The sequence below is a fragment of the Muscardinus avellanarius genome (assembly GCF_963383645.1).
Source record: "Muscardinus avellanarius genome assembly, chromosome: 12".
NCBI lineage: Eukaryota > Metazoa > Chordata > Mammalia > Rodentia > Gliridae > Muscardinus > Muscardinus avellanarius.
Genome location: NC_137798.1, coordinates 70,749,712 through 70,768,337, shown reverse-complemented (window position 1 = coordinate 70,768,337; position 18,626 = coordinate 70,749,712).

Below are 18,626 nucleotides of genomic sequence, written 5' to 3'. Positions count from 1 at the left end.
ACACCTGGCCTCCCCACTTGCCTCTGCTTCCCTTTAGTGGCTCCCAGTGGCCTCCTCAGGTCAGGTCAGCCTGTGGGTGAGTAGGGGAAGCATCCTGAATTATTTAGCACTTCACATTATTCACCTCATCACTGAGCTACACCAAAGTCCATCCCAGCCCACAGCATGTCCAGGCAGGGGCCACACAGTGAGGCCAGCTGCACACTGACCACAGCCTGCTGGAGCCTCCCAGACGGGGTCCCTAGGAGGTGAGGAGGAATACTACTTAGGAAGTCAAAGACAAGATCTTCACCTTCCCAGTGGGCCACACTGGGCTGAAGCCTTGACAGAGTAACTGAAAACCTTCCCAGTGTCTGACTCCCCGGGAAGAGTCAGACACTGGTCTGAAGTTTCCAGAGATTTGGGGAGGCCGTCTTCAGCTTGGCAGTGGGAAGAATGAGTTCCCTTCGCTGATTCTGTGTGGAATGTGCCCAGGGTTGTCACTAGATGATTGATTTCATGGCTAAGGCCGAAGCCAAGTCAAGTCAGAGACGGTAAATACGGCAGAGCACGTGGCTGGCTGAATCTGGGGTTCAGGGCTGGGCGCAGGCAATCCTCCAGCTCGGCTAGTCACTTGAGGTCCCTTGGTGCTGGTCTGGCTATTGAGGGCTTCGTTGCAGTTGGTCCTGGGGAAAGGGAGGAGTTGGGAATGAAGTGGGGAGACTGAAGAAACAGGAAGATAGGGCCAGGCTGGATATCCATTTCAGCTCAGAGTCTCTGTACTTAGAACATACAAACTTGACAGGCCTGGTGAGAGTCTATATGATCAGTTATCTTCTTTACAGGAAAATAAAAAATAAAAAACATGGAGGAGGAAGAGGAGGAGGAGGAGGAGGAGGAGGAGGAGGAGGAGGAGGAGGAGGAAAGCAGAGATGGGCTGGGCTCTAGGGTGCAGTGAGGGGCTGGAGGGAGGCAGGGTTTGAGCCTCAGCCAGGAACAACATGACCACTCCCCTCAAATCCCTTTTCCAGAGGGGGGCCATCAGTCATGGCCCTCTTGAAACCCATGCAAAAATTTCATTTTTATAACACTGATAAAGCACATTGAGGGCCAAACGCAAAAAGAAGCCTTCACTTCTATGACTAATTTTTTATAATGGTTATGATATGAATATTTATTGAAATAAAATTGAAATGAGATACTGGCAAGCTATGAAACACAAGTTCCCGTGGGAGTGGCACCTTTTTGGAAAGCTTGATGTTGCTGTGCTCACAGGAGCCCCGGTGACCAACAGCCACCCTCGCCCTCACTGAGGTGACCATTGAGATGTCCATGATAAGATAAATAGGACGTCATTCCTGGAACCCACCAAACTGTCACACAGGCAGGCACTGGTGCCCATATCCCACTCCAAAATAGTCCCCCGCAAACACATCTCATTTGCCTTAGTATTATTCCAGGAATTGGTATGACTTCCTTTAGGAAAGAGAGAAGCATTAAAGACAATAGGAAGCCTTTCCCCACTACAGATAGACATGTTCTGGGTGTGCACTGGATCCATAAACTATTACCCCCCCCGCCCAGGTCACCATGACTCTGTCTCTTTTCCTTCTCTTTGTACTCCCCACTAACTGCACAAAATAATGGTATGAGTGTACACCTTGGCAGAGATAGCATTGAATTGGAGTGAGCTGTGTTTGTCTTGTAATTCCAGATCCAAAGCCTGTGGTTTCCTGTGTTTGAGATGATGAAGTACCAGTGTCATTGTGGGTAGAATCTAAAAAGTGCTTCAGATGGGAGGACCACATTATTCTCTTGACAAATCTGGTATCCAAGCAAAAGACACTCAACCCTGAGAGATTCCAGGAACCACAAGATGATAGTCATGTCTAATGGATGCCCCAGTCATAGGACCCCCTCGCTCTGTCCTCTTGATTAGAGTAAAACATTAGGAAGAAAATACAAGAAGGAATCATTTTTGAATACTAATAAGCACTTGTCCTTGTTCAAGTGCAGAAACCAGAACTTAGCATAATGCCGAACTCTGGATATTTAGCTGTCAAGAAGTTTAAGAATGCTAACAGGTCAAGGCAATGAGCAAGAACGCTCTTTGCCAAGTGGGGGAGAACAATGGGAGAGACTTAACAGAACATAATAAGAGATTTGCAGAAAAACATTAAATAGTCACTGATTTTTATTAAAACTGTCATGGTGGAGAAGCAAGTTGAAGATACTAAGAAGAAAAGAGAGAGGCTGGTACTGGCAGCCAGCGAGGGCTGAAAAATAAGTCACTTTGGATTGGGAGGCAGAGGAAGAGCAGTAGCTGAGAGAAAAGAGAAACTGCACTGTGGGAATGACAATGAGGGAGCCCATGTAAGCCCAGCCCCTCCCAGCACCGGGCTCCCCAGGCTTCAGCCCACAGAACCTCCTGAGTTCCCAGAGGCATGGTGCTGATGCGTACTCCAGCTGTGCTCACAGTTCTATCTACAGGGCTTCTCCCTTTCCCATGTTTGCCTGGAAAACTCTTACACATCCTTCTAAGACTCACCACTCCACCCTTTCCTCTGAGCAGCACTTCCTCAACACGAAGAAGATACCTTTACATATTCTCTCCTCCTTCTCTCTCTCTCCCTCTGTCTTTCTCTCTCGCTCTCACTCTCTCCTCTCTCTCTCCTTTAATCAGCTACTAAATGGTACTCCATGAGGTAGTGATTATGTCTTTGCATCTGTGTCTCACCACCTGGTTATGAGCTGGGCACACTGTAAGAGCAAGATAATATTTAGTGACCAACAGACAAGCCAACACACCCTATAAAAAAGAGAGAGAGAGCTGATCGTGGTGGCGCATGCTTGTAATCCCTGCTCTTGGGAGGTGGAGACAGGAGGATCGCATAGGTTCGAAGCCAGCCGTGCTGGTTTAAGAGACCCTGTTTCCAAAAATAAAATAGGTCTGGGAGTATAGCTCGAAGGTAGAAGGGCTTCCAGGAACCCCAGTACCACCAGAGAGAGAGAGAGAGAGAGAGAGAGAGAGAGAGAGAGAGAGAGAGAAGAGAGAGAGAGATGCATGCTTTTCCTGGTCACTTGTCTGGTAATGGGGACAAAGCCCTATGTAGATTCATGAATCAGTGAAGGTTCAGTCAACTCTTTATAAAAAATATTTAAATAATTGTTAATTATAAGGTTATGTAGGTATTGAAAGGAACAATAAGAGAATTCTATGGTATCACAGAGGTTAGCAATTGCAAAAGCAATTTCCTAGGTGCCTCCCAGACTGGGACAGCTCAGAGAAGTAAAGAAAATCATCCAGAAGAAGGAGCAAGTCCCTTCCTTCTGCTGCATGAGCAACACAGGCTCTCTGTAGTGCCCTCTACCGGAGAGCTGAATAGGGAGGCATCTGGCGCAGCAGAAATGTGCTCTGCAGAGTCCCACCTGCAGAATCGTAAAATGCTTTATACAAACAAAAGTGGATAATGAGTGAGAGACAATAGCTAAATAACTGGATGACTAGTTATGGTGGGATGAAGGAAGTGCACATCTCTTACTCTTGCTAAACAAGAACTTAGTTGCAGTACTTCTTGATAGGTCGGGTCCCTCCCCATCCCCTCATGGGCAGCTGGGACAGGAGGCAGAACCCCGGAAACCAGAAGTGGAAATGTCTGAGACTACAGATGTTGCAGGGAAGACTCTAGCTGTCACGAAAGGCCCAGCATTCCCATGCCACCATCCCCTACCCCTAAGGCCCCGACTACATAAATACCCTCACTTCCTCTCTGTGGTGTGACTCTGCTGACCCATTGGCCCTTTCCCCCACGGTTGGCAGACCTTGCCCAAAGAGGCCAATTAATTAAAGAGGCCTGATCTCACACAAAAACTTGGCTGGTTTTTGCCTTCTTCGCAATCCCCGACTCAATTTCAACGTAATACTTCTCTCAGCCCATATTTGTTAGTTTATTCCTCTTCCTTTCCCTTTCAGCTTCCCTTCCCAGTGGTAACTCAAAAGCAACTACTCTGTTATGTTGACCAGGCACACCCTACAGAGACCGGCTGCTTCCTTCCAGACCCAGTGCAAACAATCCTAGGAGTCACCAAAAGGAAGCCAGGGAGCCCGAGGAATGCCTGAGAGATTTAAACACTCGCCTCCAAATTGGTGGGGGTTTTCCCTCCTAAACATCATAAATCATTAGTAAAACACCCAAATTGGGTATTTAACTCCGGTACTCACTACCAAAATAAGTACTCTTTGTCTAGGCTGCTGACGGCACTCAGAACAGAGCAGCGCCTGAACAGGCAAATCTCAGGTGCCTTCCATGGCAGCACCCTCTTCCAGCGGAGAGAGCAGTTTCCCCCCAGAGAAGCTCCTTGAACTGAGTTCCTGAGTAGGGCTCTTGCACATGGGTTTTTCAGCCTGTTCTCCACAAGGCTTCTGGGTTTGTCCCAATTTTCATCTTTCCTCTCTCTTCAATCAAAGGCAGACAGTGAAAAAGCTAAGTGTCTTTTATGTCAGGACCTGCATTTATTTAAAAGTTAGTCACATCCAAAGCCTCGGGAAGTATGGCCTCCTGCCGCTGTCTGGTGCTGCATTCTACATGGGCCTGCCTATGTTACTGCTACCTGGAATACGCCTGGGCGAAGTCACACCAGGTAGCCAGAACATCCCAGGTACCTCGCACCAGCTGCTCACCAGTGTTTTCTACACACTTTCCTTCCATGCGGTGCTGCTCACTGGGCTATAAACACCAAGATTTGCATAGGACACATCAGGGTTGACACTGTGTGGAGCAAAATAAAAGTACCTTGGGGACTTTACATCATTGAAAGGGAAGCCTGGATACCTCTAGAATAGTAATATGTATGCAAGGTGCTATTTGCATAGGAAAATATCTAAAATAGCATGGGTTGCAGGAACTTTCTCTTTGTATAATGCACAGCCAATTTAAACAATAAAACATGTGGTGTTGCAAGGGGCAGGTTGGGCATGGTGATGCAAACCTGTAAAGGATGACAAATTCCAAACCAGGTTGGGAAACAGCAAGACTGTGTCTCAAAATACCAAATAAATAGCCCAGCGTGGTGGCACATACTTGTAATCCCAGTACTTGGGAGGCTGGGGTAGGAGGATCAAAGTTTCTAAGCCTTCAACAACTTAGCAAGGCCCTCTACAACTTAGTAAGACCTTGTTTCCAAATAAGAAATAAAATCACGCTGGGGGTTTAGCTCAGAGGTTAAATGCCTCTGGGTTCAATCCTTGGTGCCACATACAAATAATAAATAAATAAATAAATAAATAAATAAATAAATAAATAGGGATAGGAATGTAGTTCAGTGGTAAAGTGCCCCTAGGCTCAATCCCCAGTACCAAAAATAAATAAATAAAATCATGTTATCAAGGAAAACTTATTACATGAAAAGGTACTAATGAAATAATACCAGAGCTTTATTTTATTTTATTATTTTGTTTTATTCAAAACAGAGTTTCACCATGTTGCCCAGGATGCCCTCAAACTCCTGGGCTCAGGTGATTCTACTGCCTCAGTCTCCCGAGTAGCTAGGACTTCAGGCACATGTTACCACGTGTAGCAGCAATGCTGTCTTTAAGAATGGCAGAACACAGAACTGTGTATTTACTTTGAATCTGAAGTAATAGAACATGAATAGAATATATGTGAATATGAGATGTATAATATTCATACAGAATATGAACATAAAACATATTCAATTGTATACATATATGCAATATACATATATGTATATAATGTATAATATATCTATACATATATACATATACAGGTATATCTGTGCATATAGACAAAGGTGAGTTTTACTCTCTTGGTAAACTCTACTGTAATTTTCAAATTATTTCTTAAGTAAGAAAAAGTTTACTTTAGAAATGTATCTGAATTATTTGATGAGAGAAATGCTACTAGCTATTCATTGTATTATTTAAAAATACAATCTATTGGGTCTGCGAGAACCATCCTCATAGTATACTTTCCATTTCTTTCTTGATACATGAAGTCCACCAACTTGTGAACCTTCAAAGTGCCTTTGTTTTTCTTGTTTTCTGAGGCTGGTAGATTAAAGCAGAATAAAGCTTCTGTGTCGGCAGCTAGGATGGTCTGATAGCAGTCAGATGTAAATTGTGTAGTCCTGAGATGCACCTTGGAAATATCTGAAAATCAGGGAAAAGGACTGATTTAATTTTTTCACAGTGCTGGGGACCAAATTCAGGGTCTTGCACATGGTAAGCAAGCACTCCACCACTGAGTACATCCCCAGCCACTTTTAAAATTTTGTATTTCAAAACAGAGACTTGCTGAGTCTCCCAGGCTGGCCTCAAATTTGTCACCTTCTTGCCTCAGCCTTCTGAGTAGATGGAATTATAGACATGCACCGCTGTGCCCAGGTGATTTGATTTTTTACTTAATATCTTAGATTTAGGGATAAAATTGCATGTAATAATACATGTTCCTTTGAAAATAATAAGTAAAAGAACATAAAAGTGATTATGTTTTCTCTCAGGTCTTTTGGAATCAATTGGCTATTTGGTTTTACCAACTTCATTGTTTTTTTCTATCCAGTAAATTGGGCTGATGGAGTAGATGGGAAGAAGAAATTGTTTTCTAAGAAACTGCTTAAATGTATTAATATCTAAAGAACAGAGTATTTTATACTTTGAGTTCTCTTGTTTTTGCCGTCTCATTTGATCATCAAGACAATCCCTTGAGAGTCAGAACAGATATTATTCCCAGTTGTGGAGATGAAGTACAGAAGGAGGAGGATTCTTTGCCAGGGGTACTCAGCAAGTGTCTCTGAAGTCCTTTAACCCATGGCTGCCCACGAAATACTTGGCTCTGCCAAGTACTATATTTAGGGCCCACTTCCAAGAACAGACCAAGTTGAAGACCCAAGGTACCTGAGGAAGGTGTCCAAAAAACCAAGACCCTCCCCTGCCTGCGCCACACACTGTCCCCATCACCAAGGGAGCAGAGCCTTGACTGCACTATGGAGCCCAAGTAGGGGTTGGACTGACTCTTCTGGGACCCCCCACATCCTACCTAGACCTGGACTGAACTCCCTTTGGCTTAAGAGTCTGGCCCTCATCCTGCCTGCATCACACACGGCTGCCACCACCACTGCCACCACTAAGACAATGGCCTGCTTGGATCCTGAGTCCCTCAAGATATATTGTGAGTCACCAACTCACAAACCCATAATCACGATACATATCTAGATTCCTTCAGCCTTATTCTTCCTTTCTTCAGTTGTTACTCTATTGTCCTTGGACATAGGCAGAGTTACCCATTAGCTCTAACACATTATCATCATCTATGTGGGACCTCCTCACTGTCCTATTTATCAATTAATCTGTTCTTACCAAAGCTACGCTTTTTTCCAAAGAAAATTCTTTCTTTTTTTTCTGGCTCTTAAAATCGTGTGTGTGTGTGTGTGTGTGTGTGTGTGTGTGTGTGTGTGTGTGTGTGTGTTTTACTGGGGAATGAAACTGCTGAGGTTGGCTGCAAACCTGCGATCCTCCTCCTGCCTCAGCCTTCCAAATCCTGGGATTACAAGCCTGCACCACCACACCCAACTTTTTCCGAATATTTTTTATCAACAGTTGGTTTGGACCCATGGATAGGAAGAGATGACTGTACATCTTTTTGTTTATAAGTGGTAAAACAAGATGTAAATGGTTTTTGTATGCATATGTTTCTAATTGACAAACTGTTTGGCATTATAGACCTCATTCTGTTTTCTATTTTTCTCTCGACATTTTGTTTTACCATCCATTCTGGTAGCCAGTTGTTCATCACATCTAATGAGTCTAGCCTCTGTGTCCAGGGCACGGATCCATGACATGTAGCCACCCTCTTCCATACTGGGCACCATCAGTAGCCAAGAAAAGCAGATGCAAGGCAACCTGCTCTGCCTTTACTCCTTGTTGGATGGCATCATCCTGCCTTGTTTGTACAGCTACAAAGTCTGAACTCGCCTAGAAAAGGTGTATGCCAGCTGGGTGTGACTCGCACCTGTGATCCCAACTACTTGGGAGGCTGAGACAGGAGGATTACAAGTTTGAGGCCAGCCTAGGCAACCTAGCAAGACCTTGTCTAGAAATCAAATAAAAAGGGCTGAGAATGTAGCTCAGTGGTAAAGCATCCCTGGATTCAGTCCTCAGCACAAAAAGAAAAGAAAAGAAAAGGAAGGAAGGAAGGAAGGAAGGAAGGAAGGAAGGAAGGAAGGAAGGAAGGGAGGGAGGGAGGGAGGGAGGGAGGGAGGAAGGAAGGAAGGAAGGAAGGAAGGAAGGAAGGAAAGAAAAAGAGTGCACATTAAAGTATGCCAAGGTTCAATTCTAGAATGACCACCAGTCAACATGGCCCTATGGCTGTCCTCCCTGTCAATCTATATTAAGAAAAGTTGAGTTCTAGGTGTCTCTAGATGACTCCTTGGACCCTCCCTTGTGCTCAAGAATGCATACAAATCCATAAGAAGTAAGACAAGTTTTCTGTAAAGAGCCAAAAATATATATATATTAGGCTCTGAGGGCCATACAGTAGCTGCTCAACTACTCAGCTCCACCACTTGAGGATAAAAGCAGTCACAGACAACACGTAAACAAATGACTGTGGCTGCATCTCAATAAAACTCCCACGATAGGAGGCTAGATATGACCACGAGCTGGATTTGTTTGTGAGTCAGATTTGGCCACGGGCCACAGTTTGCCAATCCCTTCTTTATAGCAGCCAGTCTCATGGAAGAGAAATGGAAGTGATAATTCTGGAGCTCCTAGGTGTCTGGCTGCCACATCACTTGCCTCAATTTATGAGACTGCCTACTGGTGAGAAGCCGAGGCTATAAAACTCTCTCCTCGACATGCTTTCTTTCCTGTCCTCCCCATGCACAGATATATCAAAGCCTGTGGTGCTTGGCTTATAGTACACATTCAATAAAAGCTGCTGAAAGAAAAAAAAGTAATATCTACCATCATTTAAGTCTGGTCTTAAAGGTCGCCAGAGATCACACCACCCCCACCCCCAAACCTGGAAGAGTCCATGCTTACACTAAGGAGAAGCCAATTTCTGCCTGGTGTTTCCTGCTGACTCTGAGGCAGCCCACTCCTCCAGAGGCCAATTCTTGTGCCAATTCTCCAGGGATCTGCTGCAGAACAGTCCTGAGGGTCCGTGAAATGTCTGCTAGCATGTGTTCATGAAACCTTCACCTCTCCTGTCTTCCCATTGCCCAAGCACAAATTTATTACTGTACATTTCCACAGTTGCTTAAGAATCCTTCTAGGTTTAGCAGGAGAATTACACGGTGGGTTCCTAACTGTGGCTGAGACCAGCAACGGCAAGAAACACAGATGGAAGCATAGAAACACACTGGAGTTGGGTGTGGGGGTGCATGCTTGTAATCCCAGGACATGGAAGGCTGGAGTTAGCGCATTGGCTACTGGATTAAGGCCTCTGTTAACTTCTTAAAGTGAAATTCAGTTCTTCGGTTTCCTATCCCAAGGAGAGTGCACTTCCCCACACTGTGGGTGGCTGGGGCTGGGGTGGCAGAGTTCTGGCTTCATCTCCACTCTCCTAGGTCTCTGCAGCCAGTTCCAGGAGCCAGGGCATCCTAGTTAGGGTTCTCTAGAGCAACAGAACCCACAGGATCTGTATATGATAAAAGGAGACTTATCAAATTGCCTTATTCACTCAGAAGTTGTGCAGTTCCAATGTGGCAACCTGCATTAGGAGAGCTACAGGAATCAGCAACTACTCAATCTGGAGCCTCAGAACATGAGGGACCAATGATGCAGCCCGAGTGCATGATGAAATGGCCCAGAAACTCCCTAGAGAATCGTTTGTGAGAGTCCGTGTTGGAAAAGTGAAGGAGCTGGAGTCCAGTGTCCTCAGGAAGAGCAGCAATAACCAGGACATCTCTCAGGAAGAACTAGGCTCACCTTCCTGCTGCCGCCTCCTTCTGCCCTTGTTTCTGCTGGGTCCCTGACCTATTGGACAGTGATGCTCACGTTCAGGGTGGGATATCACCCTCCATTTGCTGTTCCACATGCCACTCATCTTATCACACACCCTGAGGTCTCTTAATCCAAGGCATCTCTAAATCCAATCTAGCGGATAATCCAGATTAGCCATCACACAGGGACCCTAGAAAAACTTCTGTGCAAGTTTTGGTCCAGCCAGGCAGATATAGTCCAGCCCAGACAAAGGATAGAGTAAATATGTATTTTAAATTGCAATATTTACAATAAACCACTTGGATCTTTTTTGGGGCAAAAAGTATTAAAAGATGAAAAGGGAGAAAAAGGAGGAAGACTGGGTGAAGAAAGAAAAATCTAAAAAATCTAAATTTAAACCAAAAAGATAAGCATATTCTGTTAATATTCATTTAACACATATTTATTCCAATTAACATTTTAAAATTTGAAATGTAATACCTTTGCATGGACAAAATTTTCAAATAGAGGTAAATTAATGAAAGAAAAGTCTTTCCTTTATCTAAAACCCTAGGGAAATATATATATGTTCTTCCAGAAATATTCATAGAATTGACACACCCATAAAAGAAATTTCCTAAAATATGCATAGATTTTAGCATCTTGCTTTTTCACTACATTTCATGTTTTAGATTTAAATATATCACTTTACTGTCTTTGTTTTGACTACTTGTTCTAATGTTCCTTTTTCTCTTCTCTTTGCCCATTTTAGGATTAATCAGGGGTTTGCTTGTTCTGTTTTTATGATTCCACGGCCTTCTCCTCTTTGTTGGTTTTGTAATGTACTACTTTTTTTTTTTTTTTAGGAATTCTCTCTATATACCACTTAACACCAAGGACCTTGTGATTACCATGGGCACACCCAGATAATTCAGGATAATCTCTGCATCTGAGTCCGTAACTTCTGTCAAGTGGGGTGACCTATCTACAGATTCTGGGGGGTAGGGTGTTGACAGCTTTGCTTACCACACCCAGTGACTCAAGGGCTATGTCCTTGAATTACATGGTGTGAAATTCTTCTGGAAGAAAATGCTGTTTCTTTTCCCTTGTTTATTTATTCAACAATTTATTTACTTCAGTATGGACTCACAGATACTTGATTCTATCTATAGGTTACAACATAGTTCTATCGTTATTTATTTTGTTTTTTAAATTGTTCCAGATCTGGCCATTGGTGGCATCTTTGGATGGGTTCCTATGTCTTTCTGACAAATCCCCATCCTTTCTCACACACTTTTTTGTTTTTTGGTATCACATGATTTTTCAAGTTTATTTTGGATTTTCTATGCCCAGGCCCTGGTATCTACCATTTTACCTATAGAATTCAGGTTCCTTTCATTAATGAAACCAAGATCTCGAGATTGAAGTATGCTCATTACAGTTAAGATGCTCTCAGTGGATGAGCTAAAATTAATGTCACATACATGCACCCCTCTATGTTTTTATTTCTATATCCATCTATCTACTAAAAACCATAAGTTCATACTGATACCTCCATTCTAATTCTACAACACAGGCTTATTCTCATATTTCTTTTTTTTCATTATTTATAGCTTATTTCTCATAAAGTAAGAAGATTGGTTCTCATTGTCTGGACATTATTTATTCAGTCCTTGGAGAAACATAAAGTAGCTGCAGGGTTGCTCACCAGTGTCTGTGAGAAATGAACTTGGTAGAGAACAGTGTCGGCGAACTTCCTCTTGTCTTTATTCGTATAGAATACAACCAAAACAACTGTTCTAAAGTGACTGAGGTCAGTTATTTTCTCTTCATCCTTTTCAGCGTTTTTCATTTGTAAGCAGTTATGTTCATTTCTTATAGTTTAGAACCCAAGTTTTGTTCTGCCTATATCCTAGTTGCTTTTAATTATTTGTACATTTGGGGGTATATAAAATACTCTTCAAGTTGAGGCCATACCAAATGGATACTCAGAGATGTGGTTCCCTCGTCATTCCATCAACCACATTCCTGTTCCCACTTCTTTCCAGCCATCCCCTTAAGGTAATCAATCTCATTTATCCTAAGTTTTTTCTTTTAGTAGAAACTAACAGGGGTGTGTGTGCATCTGTATGTATCCGAGTGTGTGTGTGTGTGTGTATGTGTACATGCACGAGCTATCCTTTCTTTCTTACATGAAGAATGGCATACTATAGATCTTCTTTGGCTTTTTGTTTCTTTCCCCTAACAGTATATCCTGGAAATCACTCCAAATCAGTTTCTTATATATTTTTTATTCCTTATATAGCTACTTCATACTTCATTTTGTAGATGTGCCATCATTTTTTCAACCATTCTTCTATGTATAGATAGTTAGATTGTTTACAATATTTTGCAATTATAAATAATGCTTCAATAAATAAACCCATACATAATGCTTTTGCATGTATATGTATTGTTGGAGAAACATTTTCAGGGTGGGTTCCTAAGAGTAGAACTGCTGCACCTAAAGTAAATTAATATGTGGTTTTGTTAGATATTTCTAAATTTTACCATCAAAGGGGTTAATGTTTTTAATATTCTGTGTGAAAAACTTGGAAATATGCAGAAAGTACTTTTGCTGCATGCCAAAGTGTTATAGCTGCCTTGAAGAAAAGCGCTTGGGCAAACATTTGACTTGTAAGCTAAACTATTCATTTTTCCCCATAAAACATCAGTTTTTACTTTAAAAAAAACTGATAAATCAACAATGGCTATTCAAACTTGAAAATTTGGCAGGTTTTCTCAGACATTAACAAAGTGAGCTTGGAAAAAGAAAAGGATGACAGTATTGGTAGCCAGTGATTAAAAAAAAAAATCTAGCTTTCAAAAAAAATCAGAATTTTTGAAAACTTGTACCTACCACTATGAATTTCCCAAAATTTAAAGAATCTTTGGATGAGATTGGTGGTAAAGTTAACAGTTATGATTTTCTGGTTTTCATAATGAAATGCATCATCCCTCAGGGGACCTAGGTCACTCCTGTGCTCTCTGTGTAAGGGCACTAGTGCCCTTCCTGACACAGTGACCTCCCAGTACCTTCATCTTGGGGGCACAGGTTTCAACATGTGAATTTGGGTGAATTTGGGGAAGAATACAAATAATTCAGACCATTGTGCTTAAATTAACACATACATAATGGTTTTGTTATTATTTTTGTTCTTCTTGTTTTATTATGTTATGAAAAATGAAAATTTTCATTTAAGTAATTTTCAAGTATGCAATTCAGTGGCACTAATTACATCACCACAAACAGAAGCTATATATTTTTTAAGCAGCAACTCCCTATTCTTCCCTTTCCCCTAACCCCTGAAAGCCAAGACTCTAATTTCTGTCTCTATAAATTTGCCTATTCTAGGTATTTTATCTAGTGCAATTTTATAATATTTGTCCTTTCCTGTCTGGTTTATTTCACTTAGCATAAATTTTTCTAGGTCTATTCATGTTAAAACATGCATTTACCTTTCTTTGCATAGTTGAATAATATTCCACTATATGTGTACACTATATTTGATGGTGTTTGCTATTGGGTCATGGGAATCTGGGTTGTTATCCCCTTTTGGCTACTGTGAACATGGTGTGCAAGCATTTGAGTCTCTGCTTTCAATCCTTTTACATATATACCTAGGTGTGGAAATGCTGGGTCCTATGGTAATTCTATGTTTACCATGTCTAGTACCTTTGGGGGTATTATTGTTGTTTCTAATAAACTGAAATATATTTTTGCAGTACTGGGGATCAAACCCAAGGTCTCAAGCATGCTAGGCAAGCACTCTACCATCTCCAGTCCCCCAAAAGTAGTTTTCAATTTTTATTTTAGTTTCTAAGGCAGTAAACTTGAGTAGATACAATCCATATAAGTGAACAGTATTTGGAGTCCTCAGTTATATTCTCTTGGTGCAGGGGAGCAGACTCAGGACTTCAGGCATGCTAAGCAAGCACTCTGTTGGTGAACAAGACCCCTAACCCCTCAGTTATTCCTAACAGTGTAAAGAGATTCTAAGACCAAGAAGTTTTAGGAACATTGCTACACAGCAGTGAAAGTCAGAAAATCAAAGTTTTTTTTTTTTTAAGACCATGATGGAATGGAAGTTTCATTATTTTCCATGCTCCCTACCCCCACACCAGCACCTGCTCAACACAGTGGGCTGGGGGGGGGGGGGCTTCATGGCTCCTATGCACTTTCACTTTGGGAGGCCCTGACTCACTCCACATCAAATCAAACACTGTAAAACATACCAAAGCCCACTTTAATGTTAATTGTTATGTTGTAGAATTTCTGTAAAGCTTTGTGAGGTTTTTATAATTTTTGCACTTTTTAGCTATGTTTGTGAAAGACTTTGAATTGGACAGAAGAACAAGATTACAGGATATCTTCCATGGAAATCTACACACGCCTGTAGTATACCTTTGCAGATTTTCTGACCCGTGAGGTTTACATCTTTTATCATCTTTGAGCTATTTTACAACTCCGTAAATCGTGGATAGCTGATAGCAGCACAAATCATTCTGATCTGAAAAACAGGGAAATACATTTTGTCAACTGGAGAGAGAGAGAGAGAGAGAGAGAGAGAGAGAGAGAGAGAGAGAGAGAGAGAGAACTGATTCTCTTTCCCCCTCTCAACATAGAAAATATGGGTTTTACATGTATTTGTAAATTCACCTAAGTGTCTGGCAGGGTTCAGGACAATTCTCCAAAATATGGCACTCTGGCATACTAAATATTTTAAGCTGAGGGAACTTGAGAAATTGGGCTATTCTTGGGCTATATTCCTCCTGAAGCAGCTCATAGTACTGTATTGAGAGGTGTCTTCCTGCACCAGGAGGGAAGGAGCACCCTCTCCAGGAAGATGAGTGACAGGAGAGAATCGGAAGTGGCGGACATACCTCCGTAAATGTCTCTGCTTTGCTCACACCTTTGGATGTCTCACAGGTTTCAACACCTCACGACTTTTCATGAAACCTCAGATAAAAGCACTCAAGGTTAACTTTTTCCAGATCTTTAGTTCCTTTTGAAGGCCACCATGCCTCTCTCTCTCTCTCTCTCTCTCTCTCTCTCTCTCTCACACACACACACACACACACACACACACACACACACACACACACAGAAAACTTGTAATTGGGGCTGGTAGCGCATGTTTGTAATCTTAGTACTTGGGAGGATGAGGCTGAGACAGGATAATCACAGATTTGAGGCCAACCTCAGCAACATAGCAAGACCCTGCTGTAGAATAAAACAGAGCCACAGGTGTAGCACAGAGGGAAGGAAGGGAGGAAGGAAGGAAGGAAGGAAGGAAGGAAGGAAGGAAGGAAGGAGGGAGGGAGGGAAGGAAGGAAGGAGGGAAGGAAGGAAGGAGGGAAGGAAGGAAGGAAGAAAGGAAGGAAGGAAGGAAGGAAGGGAGGAAGGAGGGAAGGAAGGAAGGAAGGGAGGGAGGAAGGGAGGAAGGAAGGAAGGAAGGAGGGAAGGAAGGAAGGAAGGAAGGAAGGTTAAATAAATTAGTTTCCTTTTCTCTTTTCTCTTGTTAACTCTGTCTTATGATACAGGAACCTTGCCAATATGCCCATATCTGCCTTTGTTTTTTGAAATCTCTTGAGCCACTTATAACATCTTACTAGTCCTCTTATTAATTGGGTTAAACAAAATTATTGACATGCATTCATTTTGAATTTGTATGAGAGTTATGTTTACCTTTTTAAAAAATCTCTATCAGCTTTAGAAATTTTCCATTACGGTGCCCAATAGATTCACCTGATCATCATGAGAAATTGTACAAAACAAAGGAAGCGCATATTCCTGGCATCTGAAGCCTAACTATGTAAGTTCTTGACTCCAAAGATGAACCTGAAGGCCTAAAGTAATAGTTGAACTTCAATGACTTTCTCTATTCCCCCTTGCACCGGTTTTGTGTTTTGTTGTATTTTATTTTATTTCATTTGTTTTTTTTTTTATGGCTGAGAAGTTACTTCCCAATGATTGGAAATTTGGTTTATGGTCTGGTCACTCAATGTTCTTTGTAAATGTATTAATAAATTATGGACATGTGTTTTCTCTTAAGTGACAGGAAGATGGAGAATCTGGTTGCTCTAAGCAAATTTCTCAATTTATCTGCTTTGACAAATTTCTCAATTTTTCTGCTTTGAACTTGAATAATGTTGTGTCCACCAGGAAGGAGAACAGCTCTTTGATACCTGGACCTGTGAATTTTTGTGTTTCTGAGCTTCTTTTTGTCTCCTAACCTGAGGGTAAACTTGTAGAATTGACACACTGAGGTCTCTTTGTGGACTTTACCTCTTGTGCAAGGGTGAAATGTTTTCTTACATTCAGAAAGTATTAATAAATTAGAAAGTATCTTAAAGAAGCTCTATTCTGATTGACTTAAGGAGATGAATAAGTGCTTATATAAGCCAAATGTTCCTAAAATTTTCATAAAACAAGGAGCATGGCTGTCTAATACTTCAAATGGTTCAACACCAAAATAAATTCTTACAGAAACTTACTCAGAAACACTTTAAGAATCCAAATTCACAGAGTTAAAGCAAATCTCTGGCGAATAAGGCTATCTTAATATTTGGTTTAATAAAACAATTATGTCTTCTCTGATTTATCAGTTTTGAGCATAATTGAAGCATACATTTTATTCTACTTGGTTTACTTTTTCCTCTAGTTATCAGGTTCCTGATCAAATAAGCCCACATTACCCTTACATAATGTAAATGTATATTAAACAAAATTGAATTATGATTTCTAAAACTTTATTTTAAAATTTTTATTTATTTATTTATTTATTTATTTGGTGCTGTGGTTTAAACCCAGGGTTCTGTGCATGTTAGGCAAGCATTCTACCACTGAACCATACCACCAGCCCAAGAATAATTATGTTTTATAGCATGTCATCTTAAAGATAATTTTCAAGATCTTTAAGTAGGGAATTGAGGGGCAGCTCAGGGGTAGAGCACTTGCCTAGCATGCTTGAGGACCTGAGTTTGATCCCTAGCAACACACACATACATCCATGCATGCACACACACACAGGCATGCATGCACACGCACACACATGTGTGCATGCACAAATAAAAATACAAGATCCTTAGGTAACAGAACTGGTGTTTTGTTGAGTTTATGGATATTCATTAATAGCTAGATGATTCTAAGTAACATAGAATACTATAACATATAATTAAGTATATGGTCTAAAGGGACTATATCTATCAATAATACTAATGAACCTGTTCACTTTTGCCACTTTAAGAACCTGGAAAAGAGATGTGGATGGCTGTAGGAAACTGAATTCATGAGCTTCTCTAGTCTGCTACAATGCAGGTATATGGCAGAAAGTTCTCAGTTATTCACACCACTACCCAGTTTTCTTCATGGATTAGAAAGTAGTTGAAAGATGGCGACAGAGAAAAGTGGGGCTTACGAGCCCCGCTAACAACCAATCTCTATTACCACAAAATCAGCGCCTTTTATAGCCAGAAAACACCATCAGCAGAGAAATAAAAAATGTAATTTCAAGGGACAGAGAAAAAGAGGGCTGGAAAAACGAGACACCAGAAACCAGACCACAGTGCTGCAGCCGGAGCTGTGGCGCGAAGAGGCAGGCGCCATTTTCCCTTGCAGCACCAGGCTCCAGAGAGGAAGGGAACTCATAACAGAGCTTAGAGCCACAGAAGAGATACGCCGGCCTCACGCCCGAGGACGCGGCAGCAGTGCCTTACTGCCGGAGGCAGCGGCGAGCTCACCAGACGGCACTAGATCAATGCACTCAACAGCCCACCAGGCTCTAGAGAGGAGCGGCAGACAGGGAGCCAAGGTGAGCCGCTGCAGATCAGCCGGGAGGAATTCGACAGATTTCTTGGCGCAGGGAGTATCTAAAGCTCCCAGAGGCTGGGCACAGCACACCCTGCAGGGATTCAGAGCAGAGCTCAAAAACAGAGAAGAAATATGCCAGCTTCATGGCCGAGGGCGTGGCAGCGGCGCCATATTGCTACCGGCAGTAGCATCAGTGAATTAACCGAGTCCACTACAGCTCCATCTGTGCACTCAACAACAGTGAGTCAAATTGTGGCCCCTAGAGGAGAAATCCCAGTACTGTACTCCCAGGGACTTGACCCAGTGGGGGAATGGTGGTGGCAGAGATATCACACCATAGGAGAATGCCCCATCTGGCACCCCCACCATGGTCTAAAGCAGCCTCGATTGACTCCCAGGGTATGAGACTCTGCGATACAACCCAGTAAAGGAGTAGTGGTGACTGATATACCACAGACTCGAGATCCAGAGCACCTTAAGTGAAGTCATAGTGACCCAAGGGAAGAACCCAGAGAAGGCACAAACTTCCGAAATCATGGGAAAGAAGAATAACAATGGAGCAATGAATGCCCACAACCCCACAACATCAGAACCTGATAAAACAGAAATTCAGAGATTTCTAGAAGATCAAATCAGGAAAATAACTGTAGAAATAATAGAGGTGTTTCGAAAAGAATTCAGAGAGAGCCAAAGAGAGATAAAAGATGCAATTAATGAAGTAAAGGCCTCAATTCAAAGTACAAACAACCGATTAGACCACATGGAGAATAGAATCTCGCTCCTAGAAGATGATCATTCAAAAAATGAACACATAGTTTCTAATTTAGAAAAAAAAATCCGACAGCAGGAATCTGA